Source organism: Macrobrachium nipponense, chromosome 47 (assembly GCF_015104395.2).
Source record: "Macrobrachium nipponense isolate FS-2020 chromosome 47, ASM1510439v2, whole genome shotgun sequence".
In the NCBI taxonomy this organism is placed as follows: domain Eukaryota; kingdom Metazoa; phylum Arthropoda; class Malacostraca; order Decapoda; family Palaemonidae; genus Macrobrachium; species Macrobrachium nipponense.
Genome location: NC_087222.1, coordinates 4111241 through 4127509, shown reverse-complemented (window position 1 = coordinate 4127509; position 16269 = coordinate 4111241). Strand labels below are relative to the sequence as shown.

Genomic DNA, 16269 nt, shown 5'->3' with positions numbered 1-16269 from the left:
TATATATATAATTATATAATATATATATTTAATTATATATATTTATATATATATATATACCATTAATTATAATATATATTATATATATATAGAGATATATATATATCAATTATATAATAATATATATATATATATATATATATATATATCCTATATATTATATATTTATATATATATATATATTTATATATATATTTATATATATATTTATATATATATATGATATATATAGCTCTATATATATATTATTTTTTATATATTTATATATTTTTATAATTATATTATATATTATTATATATATATAATATATATATATATAAGTCATATCACATTACCGTGATTCATATACATATCGAGCTACAATGTCCTTTAATATCTAATTCGCTCTACCTCGGAATTAATATATTTTCATATATGCTTAACCGAAGGGGAATTTTTTCTCGATAATAGATTTACCTGTACTTGGGCGTGAACGCAGGTACATTATAAATCCAGGAGCGTCAGTGGAAGCTATAACCACTCAACCACCGCGAGAGGCTTAAAGGTATATGTCGTCTCTCACCTCAAATACTTTCTCGCGCTGAAGTATTCGTTGGTTTGGAGACAACATCAACCCGCCTCGACTCCGGTAGTTAAGTAGCGCTTTTGACAACACGTAGCATTTTACATAAGTCATATCACATTACCGTGATTCATATACATATATCGAGCTACAATGTCCTTTAATATCTAATTCGCTCTACCTCGGAATTAATATATTTTCATATATGCTTAACCGAAGGGGAATTTTTTCTCGATAATAGATTTACCTGTACTTGGGCGCGAAGAGAGAGAGAGAGAGAGAGAGAGAGAGAAACTGTGCTAAACTATAAAGGATTCTTATCTTATCATAATATGTGTTTTTTAAAAGCGTCGTAAACTCGGAGCGTCGGAAGCGTCAGCGTCGTAACCTCGGAACAAGCGTCGTAACCCAGGGCGGATTTTTCAATGAATATTTAAGAAAAAGCGTTGTAACCTCGGAACGTCGTAAGCCAGACCCGTCGTAACCTGGGGACCGCCTGTATATGTGTATATATGTGTGTATATATACGTATATATTATATATATAGATATATATATATATATATATATATATCTATATATATATATATATATATAAGATATAATAATTAATATAAATAATATCATATATATGTATATATATAATATACATATGTATTTTGTCAATCGTGACGGTCTATCCGCGAGATGAGCGAGAGGAACGGAGGCGTGGGTGGCCGGTCTTCACCAACTGAGAGCCTTCGGAGGCGGACGTGCTGTCTTCTGTCCGCCCCTTCTGAGAGGCAACTGTCTCTCCCTTAAAAGGTAGGTGTCTGTTGTATGAGAACCTCATACCTAACCTATCCTTCCTTCGTCCCCATGATAGCATCCCATCCTTCCCTCCTATCCGTACAGAAAGAAATCCTATCCACCGATCCTTTGTTTCCTCTCCCTCTCCTGCCCTCCGGCGTGCCCTCGTGGCGGGCCTTGCCCAAGACCGTCTCCCCTCACCTGAGCGTAGCCTCTCTCTCCATAATGTCTAAGTGCTAACTGTTTCTAACTCTAGGAGTCATAATGTGTAATTCCTATAAGACTTATTGCTACGTCCATTAGTAGAAATAATTTGTATAAGTCAAATAGTGCAGTGTAAGAAATGGCTAAGTGGATTAGCGTATCTGTGCATATTAACTAGTCTTTAATTGTCATAAATTTCCCTTTCAGGGACGAGAGTACCTTTGCTGAACTTCCACGTAATCTGGTTACGAACCGGATAATCGTACACATTCCACTCCATAACAAGCCCCTTGCAGCTTCAAGCTCCAGCGGTTAACCACGGTTAACCAAAAGAAATGTCATGTACTTAACATACTATCCATTGTGCCTTCTTTAATGGTAAATAGAAGTAAATATAGAAGTAAATACATTATTGCCGGTATTTAGTGTCTGTATGCCGGCTGGCGACCTCCAACTTACCTTAATTTAACTATATAAATTAGGATATACATTTGCTAATAACGATTGAAGGCCTAAGCAGACGTAAATCGTAAAACTGGTGGCCAAACCCAGGATTCGCTAAGATAGTTGGTTGATATCTTTGTTTTAAAGTAAATATTCCCCTTTCTATCTTTGGTGACTGAGACGAACCTTAACTTAATTTTTGAGTAAATTATATTATAACTGGAGTTGGAACCGTGGAAGCAAAACAGCCAAGCCAAGAAAACTTTAATATTTCGTTAAAATCTCTCTTAAGTGTTAACAAGGAATTTGCATAATAATAAACAGGGCAGATAGGAATAAATTCCCGCTAACGTTCGTAATTATAACGCAAAAATCGATCACTGTGTTTAACTTTTCATTTTTACATCCTAAAGTGCAAAGTGAGTGCGTTGGTTGTGAAATAGTGTCGTTTAAAATCCCGCGGAAAGTGTATGTGTGTGTGCACACATGCTGCTAGCTCGCAGGGCAGCCAACCGTCACGTGTTTAAACGATTTTCCATAACGAGTTACAATATCGTTCATAAATAGTAACGGAAATCGTCATGTTAGGTTGTTCTTATATTTAATGCAATTATATCCTGGGATTTCAAAATAATTATGATTTAAAAGGGAGTTTTTTTTTTGTTTTTTTTTTTTTTGTTTTTTTTTTTTTTTTTTTACGGGACTTAGCTTTTGCACAGTTTGTAGGGGTTAAAAACAGGGAAAGGGTAAACCTAGGGAAACCCACTACACACATAACCCGGAGCGGAGACACGGGTATTTTGTTTGTTTATTTTTCTCTTTCGAGCTCCGACTTTACATGTTTATGTTAACCCTTAAACGCCGGAGAGGTAAATAAAAAAATGACTCCCGTGTGCCGGAGGGGTTTGAGAGTGAGCGCGTAAGCGGAAAAAATATTTTTTTCAAAAAATCACAGCGCGCTTAGTTTTCAAGATTAAGAGTTCATTTTTGGCTCCTTTTTTTGTCATTGCTTGAAGTTTAGTATGCAACCATCAGAAATGAAAAAATTATCATTATCATATATAAATAATGCGATATATGATAGCGCAAAAACGAAATTTCATATATAATTGTATTCAAATCGCGCTGTGCGCCAAACGGTTAGAGGTAACAAGTTACTTTTTTTTTCGTTGTAATGTGCACTAAATTGCGATCATTTTGATATATAACACATTGTAAAACGATAAAAGCAACACAGAGAAAATATTATCACAAATGATGCATGAATTCGTACGCGCATGTAAAAAAATAATTTTTTAAAAAATTCACCATAAATCGAAATATTGTTTATAGAGACTTGCAATTTGTTTTTCAAAATGAAGGAAAATGATTGAATATTACGATACTGTAAGAGTTTTAGCTTACAAATGCAGTTTTTGACCATTTCAAACAGTTAAAGTTGACCGAATGTCGAATTTTTGTTAAAAAAAAAAATTTTTATATGCAAATATAAAAAAAAATGAGAAATGCTACAACCTTCCAATAATTTTTGTTATATTGTGCATGTTTTTTGCGCACATTTTCATACATAAAACTCTAAAAAAAGCGTAATATGAAAAGGCTCAAATATTAGGAGAATGTGACTTACGCGTTTCCGAGATTTTCGGCCGAGAATCGGCGCGCGGACGGAATAAAAATATTTTTTTTCAAATATTCACCATAATCGAGATATTGTTCTAGAGACTTGCAATATGTTTTTTAAATTGAAGATAAATGATTGAATATTACTAGACTGTAAGATTTTTATGTTACAAATGCGTTTTTTTACCATTTCGGTTGAGTCAAAGTTGACCGATCGTAGTTTTTTTTCGTACTTATCGTACTTTATATGCAAATATTTTCAAAAATGATAAATGCTACAACCTTCCAACCTAATTTTTTGTTTTTTATTATTGTGCACGTTTTTGTGCACATTTCCATATATAAACATCTAAAAAAAAGCGTAATATGAAAAAGGCAACAATATTAGGAGAATGTGACCTACGCGTTTCCGAGATTTCGGCCGAGAATCGGCGCAGCGGACGGAATAAAAATTTTTATTTTTTTTCAAATATTCACCATAAATCGAGATATTGTTCTAGAGACTTGCAATATGTTTTAAATTGAAAGATAAATGATTGAATATTTACTAGACTGTAAGATTTTATGTTATATATGGCTTTTTTTTGGGACCTTTTCGGTTTGAGTCAAAGTTGACCGATCGTAAATTTTTTCGGGGGGGGGGGGACTTATCGTACTTTATTTTATGCAAATATTTCAAAAATGAGAAATGCTACAACCTTCCAAAATTTTTTGTTATATTGTGCATGTTTTTGCGCACATTTCCATATATAAACTTTAAAAAAAAGCGTAATAATGAAAAGGCTCAAATATTAGGAGAATTGACCTACGCGTTTAGGAGATTTTCGGCCGAGAATCGGGCGCGGAGGGGAAAAAAATATTTTTTTTTCAAAAAATTCACCATAAATCGAGATACTGTTCTAGAGACTTGCAATTTGTTTTTAAAATGAAGATAAATGATTGAATATTACTAGACTGTAAGATTTTTATGTTATAAATGCGTTTTTTGACCTTTTCTTTCGGTTGAGTCAAAGTTGACCGATCGTAGTTTTTTCGTACTTATCGTACTTTATATGCAAGTATTTCAAAAATGATAAATGCTACAACCTTCCAATATTTTTTGTTATATTGTGCATGTTTTTGCGCACATTTCCATATATAAACCTTTAAAAAAAGCGTAATATGAAAAGGCTCAAATATTAGGAGAATGTGACCTACGCGTTTCGGAGATTTTCGGCCGAGAATCGTCGCGCAGAGGGGATTTTTTTCAAAAATTCACCATAAATCGAGATACTGTTCTAGAGACTTGCAATATGTTTTAAAATGAAGATAAATGATTGAATATTACTAGACTGTAAGATTTTTATGTTATAAAAGCGTTTTTTGACCTTTTCGGTTGAGTCAAAGTTGACCGATCGTAGTTTTTTTCGTACTTATCGTACTATATGCAAATATTTCAAAAAATGATAAATGCTACAAACCTTCCAAATTTTTAGTTATATTTTGCATGGATTTTGCGCACATTTCCATATATAAACCTTTAAAAAAAGCGTAATATGAAAATGCTCAAATATTAGGAGAATGTGACCTACGCGTTTCCGAGATTTCGGCCGAGAATCGGCGCGCGGAAGGGAAAAAAATATTTTTTTTCAAAAATTCACCATACATCGAGATACTGTTCTAGAGACTTGCAATTTTGTTTTTAAAATGAAGATACAATGAATTGAATAATACTAGACTGTAAGATTTTTATGTTATATAAGCGTTTTTTGACCTTTTCGGTTGAGTTCAAAGTTGACCGATCGTAGTTTTTTTCGTACTTATCGTACTTTATATGCAATATTTCAAAAAATGATAAATGCTACAACCTTCCAATATTTTTTTTGTTATATTGTGCATGTTTTTGCGCACATTTCCATATTATAAAACTATAAAATAAGCGTAATATGAAAAGGCACAAATATTAGGAGAATGTGACCTACGCGTTTCGGATATTTTCGGCCGAGAATCTGGCGCGACGGAGGGAATAAAAATATTTTTTTCAATTATTCACCATAAATCAAGATAATGTTCTAGAGACTTGCAATTTGTTTTAAAGTGAAGGTAAATGATTGAATATTACTAGACTGTAAGTAATTTGCTTACCCATATAATATATATATATATATATATATATATATACGTAAAATATATATATTACATTCTTCGATTCTGGTACCAATACATAAATAAAAGGAATGCAGGTGACACTTCTCTTTTCGCATACAATGAAATGTCTTATTATTATTTTATCATGCACACATTCAGATATATAAAAAATTGTAATAAATATAAAACTAAATATAAAATAAATGCAGAATACTCACTCGTAATCCTGACTCTTCGTTCTATTCTGTTTTCTCCCTCCTCCATTGAAGAGTCTTGCATTTTTTTTCCACTCGACATGACGAGGTACAGGTGGAGGAGGAGACGCGCGCCCTTACTGCTGATGGACCCGGCGCCCCGTGCGCCCTCCGCTGTCGGTTTAGGGGTCGCTCCAATACATGACCTTAGTGTGGTACTTTCGGTCACACTCCCCTATCCTACAAAGAGCAACTTTGCAGAGACGACAGAAGAACCGGGTTGTCTCTCCTTTCTGCCATTCATATGGCACACCCGCACCGTTTCTGCCTTCGCCCTTCTAAGGCCTCCAGTATGTGTTCCCCTGGCTGCAGCCGACACGCAGGGTCCACTACCCGACGAGAAGCGGTTGATGGCGGGGCCGGCAGCAAGAGGGGCGTCGTCAGCATGGGCGTCGTCAGCAGGGGCAGCGACAGCAGGGGCGGCGGCAGCAGGGCGGTCGGTCAGCAGGGGCGTCGTCAGCAGGGGCGTCGTCAGCAGGGGCGTCGTCAGCAGGGGCGGCGGCAGGTCGAGCGAAGTTGGCCCTCCTATCTGCCCTTTCCTCAAGGGCAGATCTGCAGCTCGGGGCAGGGGGTCAGTTATGGAAGGCCACTCATCGGGATCGAAGTTGATGAGGGCATTCGGGCTCCCCCGCGGTACCCACAGTACAGTATGTAGGCATTTTGGAGGGCCAACTGAAGGATGTATTTGAGGAGCTTCTGTGTCCACCTTCTGGTTCTCCTGGTGAAGGGATAGTACTGGATGAGCTGATCAAAGAGATCAACTCCTCCCATGTGCCTGTTGTAGTGCCCAATGACAGTAGGCCGCTCGGTACGAAAACTCCTCAAACACAACTCGGCCCTGTCGACGTGTCTTCTTCCGCTGTACGATCTCTTCTTGGATGGGTTCATGACTCGTCGTAATCATGGGGACAAGTCGGACACCCTTCCAACAGATGACGAAGACAGCGCCCTTCCGCCGCCACTCTGTCTCTCCTCTTGCCAGGTGTTGCGGATGACTAGCGAACCTCTTGAGGACATTCGGGGCCCCACGCACCAACCGAAGGGTACCACTGACATGAACACCTGCTTCATACAGTTCCTGGGCCAGGGATACCGAGTTATAATAATTATCCATAAACAGGTGATATCCCTGGTTACGGAAACGTCCCACAAGGTTGAATACAGTGTCACGCAGCGTGGAGAAGACCCCGGTATACACTGAAAAGTCCACAACGTATCCAGTGTTGGCCTCAGTAATGAGAAAGAATTTCACACCATATTTCTTTGGCTTCTTGGGGTTATACACTTTTATACTAAGACGTCCTTTGTAAGGCATCATCCCCTCATCCAAAGACAGGTTCTTTCCAGGAATCACGAGATTACTATACCGCTCATGGATATAATCCAACACTGTACGCACTAAAATGAGGCGATCACTGTTATTCCGGGGTATGGCCCTTCGGTTGAAGGCGTTTTGAAGTACCTGTCCAACGCCAGGAAATTATCACGGGACATAACGCCAGGCACATTCGGCATACATAAAAAATAATTTCTCCTCCAATATTGTCTGACGTCGACAGCAGGTGTCAAAACCAAAATAAATGTGGAGCCCCAAAAAATGTGCCATGTCAATGAGGTTGCAACAACCCCGCCAGTAATACGACAAGTCGTCTTCAGCTCATACCGGCAGTACCGAGCGTAGTCCACCGTCTCGTGTACCAGGTATTCCAGCAATTCCCCGCGTCAGGAAAAGCTGGATGAACCCCAAAACAGTCAGGGGTACTGGTACGGTCATCCCAGGGGTTGCCGTGAAGGGGTGCATGTTAGGCGAGGGGTGGGGTCCTCCGTCCACCCCCTCGGTCACTCTCCGACGACCGACCTTCACCTTGGCTGGCGCGACTAGCCGACCTTCTACGTGCCCGTGCAGGGCCACGATGCAACAATACCCCCCCCCCACACCCCCCCCCCCCCTGGCCCATCACCCTCACTTAGGCCTCACTTTCTGTATCGTCCTCTGCGATAAAACTTGAGCCCGTATCCCCACCCTCCCCCTCCTCCTCAGATTCCCCCCCGTATGCACTGAATTCGAGCTCACTTTCCGGATGTGAGCCTCGAACGGACATTGGGGCAAATATTCATCCTCACTTTCATCGGGACTGATGTCCTCATCACTCGATGACCATCCGCCATCAAAATGAGGACTTGCGACATGTTCCCGATCAAGCTCCGAAAGATATTCGTCTATGTCCCTTGGTTGGGAGGCCTCCCAAATGCCTACGAATGCCCCTAAGGACGCCCACATGCTTCCTAGGGGTAACCAAAGGCATACGATGTGTTCCCGAAACCTTTCATTTCAGCCACACGTGGCCGCACAGAACGGCCTTGAGGCGCGGGGTCATGCTGGGTGCTTGGCCCCTCGCCAGCATCCAGGTCCAAAACTCGCCTTACACGATCCCTTCCGACGGGTAAAACGCGCCTTTCACGGTTCACACGTCGTTGAGACATATCTAGGAATGTCCTGTAGCAATACAAATGCTCAAAGTCTCGCACAAGTCCAGAAAAACACGCTTTTCACGAAAGATCGCTCTCGGATGGTGCGCTACTGATGCTGGCTGGAGCGAGAAGAAGGGATATCGCGCATGCGCACCTGGGTCACGCTTCAAAACAAAACAAGGCCTTGATCCGCGAACTCCCAGCATTCCCCAAGGCGCGTGATTCAAAAGTTTTAGGCTGGTAGGCCTATAAGTATTTTTCCGCGAATTTTAAAAAAAACTTTCGTATGTCGACGTAAAATACGTCCAGTCGGCACCCGACAGACAATTTATCTCGACGTAAAATACGTCCAGTCGGCGTTTAAGGGTTAATAGGGCAAACTTTTTAGTGTGAGGAGAAGGTAAATAACGGTATATGCTTTGTTACTTTGTGTAAATGGTTGGGAAAGGAATAATTCCTGTGCGGTGGTGCTAGATCGTTCAGGTTAAGTTTCATATCATTATAATTTGTGGATCTTTCTAACCTGTTGGGAGACATAATTCATTTATTTTAAGTGAAGGGATTAGTTATTGGGGATAATCAATCTCTAGTGAAGCAAAATTAATTAGCGTCTCATTGATTGCCAGCTAAACCAAAATAGCAGTTCCTACGCAATCTTAACTTACGCTTAAACCCCCTCCCCCGGGGTCAATTTAAAGTTGTGTTATTTTAGACGTTTGGTTACCTTTAGAGTTCTTATTGCTCCTTTAAACAGACAGCCACAACTACAAACCCTAATTTTAATAGCTAGCCTAGGGGATCATCCATCGCTGTGATATCGCTGTGATTCCTGCCATAGGTCTATTATTCTAGCTAGCCTAGGGGATCATCCGTCGCTGTGATTCCTGCCGTAGGTCTATTATTCTAGCTAGCCTAGGGGATCATCCATCGCTGTGGTTCCTGCCGTAGGCCCATTTTTTCCTAGCTAACTTTCAGGATCACCCATCTTTGTGATTCCTGTTTACGGCTTAGTGCCATATAGCTTACGGCTTAGTGCCATATAGCTTACAGGTACACCTTTTGCTGTGTATTCCTGTCATTTGCACACCTCAACAGTGTAGTCTCTTCCAGGTACAATTATCGGGCGTGGTGCCACTTTGCACCGCTTTATCTGTATCCTTCCTGCTGCCAGACTTCTGCTTTGGCCAGAGTGTCTTTCCCTTCCGTGCAATTGCTTGCATGGCCAACACCCCACTTACAAATTATTGTTGAGGGTGATCCAGTAGTCATTTCGAGGAAATTAGCAAAATGCCCACCACTGAGATCCAGGCTATAATGGAATTGGGACAGAGGCCCGGATATGATGGAACAGAATTGCAAGAATTTGTCCGAGAAACCCAGGTAGAAGCCAGGGAAAAGGGAAGGCTGCTCATTCTGCCTTACCCGTTGATCGACAAGGAGATTTCGAGGCTGTCCGGAAGGCCGTGATAGAGGCTTACAAGCTGAGCCCTGAACATTGGCGCCGTCAGTGGCGTGGGCAAGTTAAGCCCTCCACACAACCTTGGGCTGACTGGGCTTTTCAGAAGGATAGGCTCTATACCCTCTGGCTTGGGGCTGCGAAGTGCACTACCATCGAGGACCTCCACGAGCTTGTCAAAATTGAGGATTTCCATAGGCATGCCCCACCAGAGCTCTCTCTCTACATTACCGAGAAGAAGCCGACAACCTTTAGGGCTTGTTGCAAGTATGCCGATGAATACGAGCTCATCCAGCATAACTCAGGGTCCCAGCGCACTGCTCCACCCCCTGCCACTGCACTAGCTGGCAAGTCTAAGCCCAAGCAAAAACCATCTTCTTCCGCCAAGTGCAACCTCGGTGGCAAATCCAACCACACTGACGCAGACTGCCCGACAAAGCAGTCAACACCAGCTGCTGCCCCTTCGGATACGAGCCCTCAGTCCAAACCCAAGGGTAAAGGGCCAAAAAGGAGTTTTGCCAAAGCATACTGTGAGGTTTGCAAGGTCAACGGCCACACTAAGATCTACTCACAATGCCCTAGCCGAACCTCAGCTCCAAACCCAGTTGTCCTCTCCATCGCTACTCAGGGCGCATCGCGGGGGCGGCCTGCAGAAGGGGAGATCACAGTAGCCCCACTTGGAGGCACCCCTCCACAGTTGGTCCGAGCTTTCGAGGATCCGGGTTCAGATGTTTCCCTAATCTTGTGGCACCAGGTACCCGCTGGCGCCCAAGTCCGGCAGGATGAGCGTATGACTGTCCGGTGGATAAAGAGAGTCACCAGGGACCTCCCCACGGTCGTGTTGAGAGTGACAACGCCCCAGCTCAGCCAAGAGTGCAGGCTTGGAGTTACGATTGACTTAGGCCGTGAGGGCTATGACCTGCTCCTGGGTAGGGACCTCCTGGAGGGAGTGCAGCGTGTGCCCTTAAGGTGCATGACAGCAGCTGAGCCTGAGCCTGAGCCCGAACCTTTGGATATAGCACCTGTAGAAGGTGACAAGTGGCTTGCTGGCATTGACCTGGGAGAATTAACCTGGCTAAAGGAGGAGGATCAAGAGCCCTCGTCTCCCAGCCATGAGTCCGAGCCTCGTACACAAGACCCTACTGTGCTGCTTACCACCTCCGTGGATAGCTCTCCACCAAGCACCAGCTCAGGGGACCCAGGAGGCACCAGTGGTGCTCCTGTCACCCCAGCCAACCTAAGGAGCAGGACCGAGCTCATCCGTTACCAACAGTTGGATGAGACCCTTAACCCTTATCGGGAGGCGGCCTATTTGGATGAAGCAGAAATAGTGAACCTCTCTAAGGAGAACTTGTTGAAGGATGAGGTGCTCCTCAGAGTCACCCGAGGTGCCCACGAACCCGCTGAAGTGCTACACCGGCAAGTAGTTGTTCCCCGTAACCTTAGATTAGCTGTGTTGCGCATGGCCCATGAGGGACTGGGAGGACACTTTGGCAATGAAAACGCACTACCCAGCAAATTCCAGCTGGGTCCAATTCTTTCTGGCCAGGCCTGCCCAAGTGTTAAGGCTTATGTAGCCTCCTGCTTGCCCTGCCAGGTCGCTGGGAACCCAAACCAGGTAGTGCCAAGGGCGCCTCTCCAGCCCATCCCTTGTGCGGGCATTCCCTTCCATGATGTCTTGGTAGATTATGTGGGTCCCATGCCACGGAGTAAACGTGGAAATTGTTACCTACTGATGATGATTGATCGGTTCACTCGATACCCGGAAGCCGTTCCAACCCGAAGTGCCAACGCCCGCCACACTGTCAGAGGACTGACCCAGTTCTTTTGTAGGTTTGGTTTCCCTGCCACCATTCAGTCGGACAAGGGCTCCCACTTCATGGCAAAGGAGTTTAAGGAGGCGATGGCCTGCCATGGCATTCGCCACCGGACCTCTACAGCCTACCATCCAGAGAGCCAGGGCCTTGTGGAACGCCTGACTGGGAGGAAAATTTGCCCTACGCTCTGTTTGCCCTCCGCCAGGCACGTTCAGAAACCACCGGGTACAGTCCCTTTGAGCTGCTATATGCTCACTCCACACGTGGCCCCCTAGATATACTCTACGAGGCTTGGGAAAACCCCACCAAGGCCTCCTGGCTGGAAGAGCTGCCAGACATACAGGCTAAATTACGGGTTGCATGGGATGTTGCCAAAGCTTGAGACGGTGGCGCAGAGTAGTATAAAGAGTCGGGTGGATCGGGAGACTCAAGACCGGAGTTTTGAAGTGGGAGACCAAGTTCTGGTTCTCCGCACTGGAGAGCGGAGGCCTCTAAGCACAAGGTTCATGGGCCCCTACAAGATTCTGGAAAAGAAGGGCACATTAAACTATCTAGTGGATTGCGGCACAAGGCGGGCTAAATGGCTCCATATCAATCTCCATAAGCCCTACCACCAGAGGAGCGAAATGGTGGGGACAGTCACCCAGGTTTCCTCACCCCAGAGTAATTCGGAGGTCCTAGCAAATTTTGAACTGATCACTCCTGCACTAGACACGGCGAAGAGAAATGACATCAGGGAATTACTCCTCCAGCATCCACAGGTCGTGCGAGACACGCTGGGTAGCACCCAGCTCTTGGAGCACAAGATTGAATTGCTTGAGGGAACAAGCCCCATTCGGCAAAATTATTACCGGCTTAACCCCCAGCGGGCGGGAAGCGGGTGGCGGCACAGGTTAAACTACAACTCAACTTGGGTCTCATTGAGGAAAGTGAGAGCCCTTGGGCATCCCCTGTAGTCCTGGTGCCAAAGGAGGGGGGAGGAGACCAACTCTGCATTGACTTTCGCAAGTTGAATGCAGTGACCAAACCGGAATCCTACCCGCTCCCGCGCATCGAGGATTGTTTAGAGAGCCTAGGCGAATTTCCATTCCTAAGTAAGATAGACCTAGAGAAGGGTTACTGGCAGGTACCATTGGCCAAGGAGTCACGGCCCCTGACTGCATTCATTACACGGGACGGGCTTTACCAGTGTCGGGTGATGCCTTTTGGTCTGAACGGAAAACGCACCCTAGCTGTTTCCAGAAACTCATGAACAAGGCGCTAGCAGGGATTCCTAATTGTGTGGTCTACCTAGACGACATTGTCATCTACTCCAAAACGTGGGACGAACCCCTCCAGACCCTAAAGAAGGTGCTGGGCGCACTCCAGAAAGCCAATTTGGTCATCAACCTGAAGAAGTGTACTTTGGGAGTGTCTGAGATCACATACCTGGGCCACCAGGTAGGAGGGGGCAAAATAATGCCAAAGGATGCCAACATTCTTGCTATACAGAATATGCCCTATCCAAAAACAAAGAAGGAAGCCCAACGGTTCCTGGGGATGGTGCAGTACTTCAGGAGATTTGTGCCAAACTTCTCCCAAGTAGCTGCTCCCATCACTGACCTATTCAAGGGCACAAGCCAGTTCAGCTGTACAGAGGAGTGTCCGGGAGGCCTACGACCATCTCAGAGGTCCTCTGAGTCGCCCGGTGCTCCGCACAACCTAGATTACTCTCAGCCTTTCTCAATAGCAGTAGACGCCAGCGATGTAGGGGTGGGTGCAGTCCTACTCCAGGAGGAAAACCAGGTGCGTCACCCTGTCTCCTATTTCTCAAAGAAATTGAACCCAGCTCAGACGAGGTATAGTACGATCGAGAAGGAGCTACTTGGCATGGTCTTAGCCCTTAAACATTTTGAATCCTACCATGCTGACCATAAGTTCCCACTGACAGTCCTGACGGACCATAATCCTTTAATCTACCTCACTCAGTTCCGTAATAAGAATAAGAGGCTCATGAGGTGGTGTATGGACCTCCAGGACTACAACTGGAAGGTTAAGCACATCAAGGGCACAGACAATAAGATGGCCGATGTGCTCTCTCGGCATTAGTGCCCGATGCACAATGCCATGTATATACAGAACTTAGACTGTAGGTTGTATGAATGTTGTATTGAGCCTTGGTGGCCTTCCCAGCTTCACGAACTGAGGAGACACCTTGGCCCCATTTTGTTCGTTCATGTATTTACCTCTGTCATTTTGGATGTTGTATTGAGCCTTGGTGGCCTCCCCAGCTTCACGAACTGAGGAGACATCTTGGCCCCATTTTGTTTGTTCATGTATTTACCTCTGTCATTTTGGATGTATTGAGCCTTGGTGGTTTCCCCAGCTTCACAAACTAAGGAGCCATCTTGGCCCCATTTTTCTTTATTTATTTATTTGTTTTATTTTGTCCTCTTATTTTAATATTTTTTTTATGACATTTGCTTTGTTTTGCTTTAGTCAGCGTCATGCCATTATTTGTTCCTTTGCTTATGTTCCATATGAACTCAATGAAAATTGTTTCATGCATGTCGCTGCGCTAGGTCACTGTTGAGTTAAACTAGTAATGCATGCCATTTTGTCAAGTTACTGCCTTGTAGCCCACTTGCTTACTTTAATTGGCACTTAAAGTTAACCTCAGCAATTTATTTAAGAGATTTTGACCCTAGATGCAGCTTAGCAATTAGTTCATTTTGTGGTGAGGCTCGCTAGGTGTGGGGACACAGAGTCAAATGGCTCCAGACCTTGCTTGCAGAGTTCTTGACCCGTTGAAGGACAAAATCTCTGCTAAAATAGGGGGCTGTCAATCATGATGGTCTATCCGCCATTTTAGCATCTCATACGAGATAAGTCGCCTGGGAATTTGAACAAATGCAGTTTGGTTGTCCCTACCCAGAGCCTCGCCACGCACCCACCTCTCCTAGACCAGTCTCCTCCCCGAGGTCTCTTACTTTCAGATGCCACCGCAAGACGACAGCGCCAAGTTGGCACCCCCCAAATGGGGAATCGTAATGCAAGTCTAGGCCTAAAACAAAAGGGACAAAAGGCCGCTGACCAGTAGAAGACCCTCCAAGGAAGAAAACCGCCCCCCCCCCCAACCTTCGAGGGATGAGCGAGAGGAACGGAGGCGTGGGTGGCCGGTCTTCACCAACTGAGAGCCTTCGGAGGCAGACGTGCTGTCTTCTGTCCGCCCCTTCTGAGAGGCAACTGTCTCTCCCTTAAAAGGTAGGTGTCTGTTGTATGAGAACCTCGTACCTAACCTATCCTTCCTTCGTCCCCATGATAGCATCCCATCCTTCCCTCCTATCCGTACAGAAAGAAATCCTATCCACCGATCCTTTGTTTCCTCTCCCTCTCCTGCCCTCCGGCGTGCCCTCGTGGCGGGCCTTGCCCAAGACCGTCTCCCCTCACCTGAGCGTAGCCTCTCTCTCCATAATGTCTAAGTGCTAACCGTTTGTAACTCTAGGAGTCATAATGTGTAATTCCTATAAGACTTATTGCTACGTCCATTAGTAGAAATAATCTGTATAAGTCAAATAGTGCAGTGTAAGAAATGGCTAAGTGGATTAGCGTATCTGTGCATATTAACTAGTCTTTAATTGTCGTAAATTTCCTTTTCAAGGACGAGAGTACCTTTGCTGAACTTCCACGTAATCTGGTTACGAACCGGATAATCATACACATTCCACTCGATAACAAGCCCCTTGCAGCTTCAAGCTCCAGCGGTTAATCACGGTTAACCAAAAGAAATGTCATGTACTTAACATACTATACGTTGTGCCTTCTTTAATTGTAAATAGAAGTAAATACATTATTGCCGGTATTTAGTGTCTGTATGCCGGCTGGCAACCTCCAACTTACCTTAATTTAACTATATAAATTAGGATATACGTTTGTAATAACGATTGAAGGCCTAAGCAGACGTAAATCGTAAAATATATATATATAGTATATATATATATATATATATATATATATATATAAATAATGAATAACTTGATCACGAAGTATATAAAACGTGATGCTATGTATCAATAAAGGTTTTTTGCCACGAAGGAAAAAAATGAAAAAGCGAGATAGCCAAGTACTTTCGGTCCTGTTCGGACCCTTTACTGAGGCAAACTGATTTTACAAAGAAACAACATAGTCAAAAGAAGGCTTAATATACAAACGACACTACCATATTAGCCAAAAGGGCGATTTCACTACAGAAAGGAGGAGCCGCCAGAGGCTAGCCACCTTGAAAGATACCCGCAGTAAACAAGTGATTCTTCCAGAAAACAGTACATTTTGAAAAAAACAAGGGAGCATATACAATTTAATATCATGAATTTTTACACAAATTTTCCTAACAAAAATTATTATTAATGAAAAGAAGAAAGAAAATATAAATATATATATCGGGCAAGAGAAAGAGGGGGAGAGAATATCGAACCAGAGAGAGAGAGAACAGAGGGAGAGAGAGAGAGAGAAGAGAGGCGAGAGAGAGAGAGAGAAGAGAGGAGAT

At 43.5% G+C, this 16269-nt stretch overlaps 1 protein-coding gene across 1 annotated transcript in view; it reads right to left on the bottom strand.

The window, feature by feature from the left end:
* LOC135204675 (uncharacterized) overlaps window positions 1-16269 on the bottom strand; it is a 283920-nt gene that overhangs the window by 18903 nt on the left and 248748 nt on the right. The window lies entirely within an intron of this gene.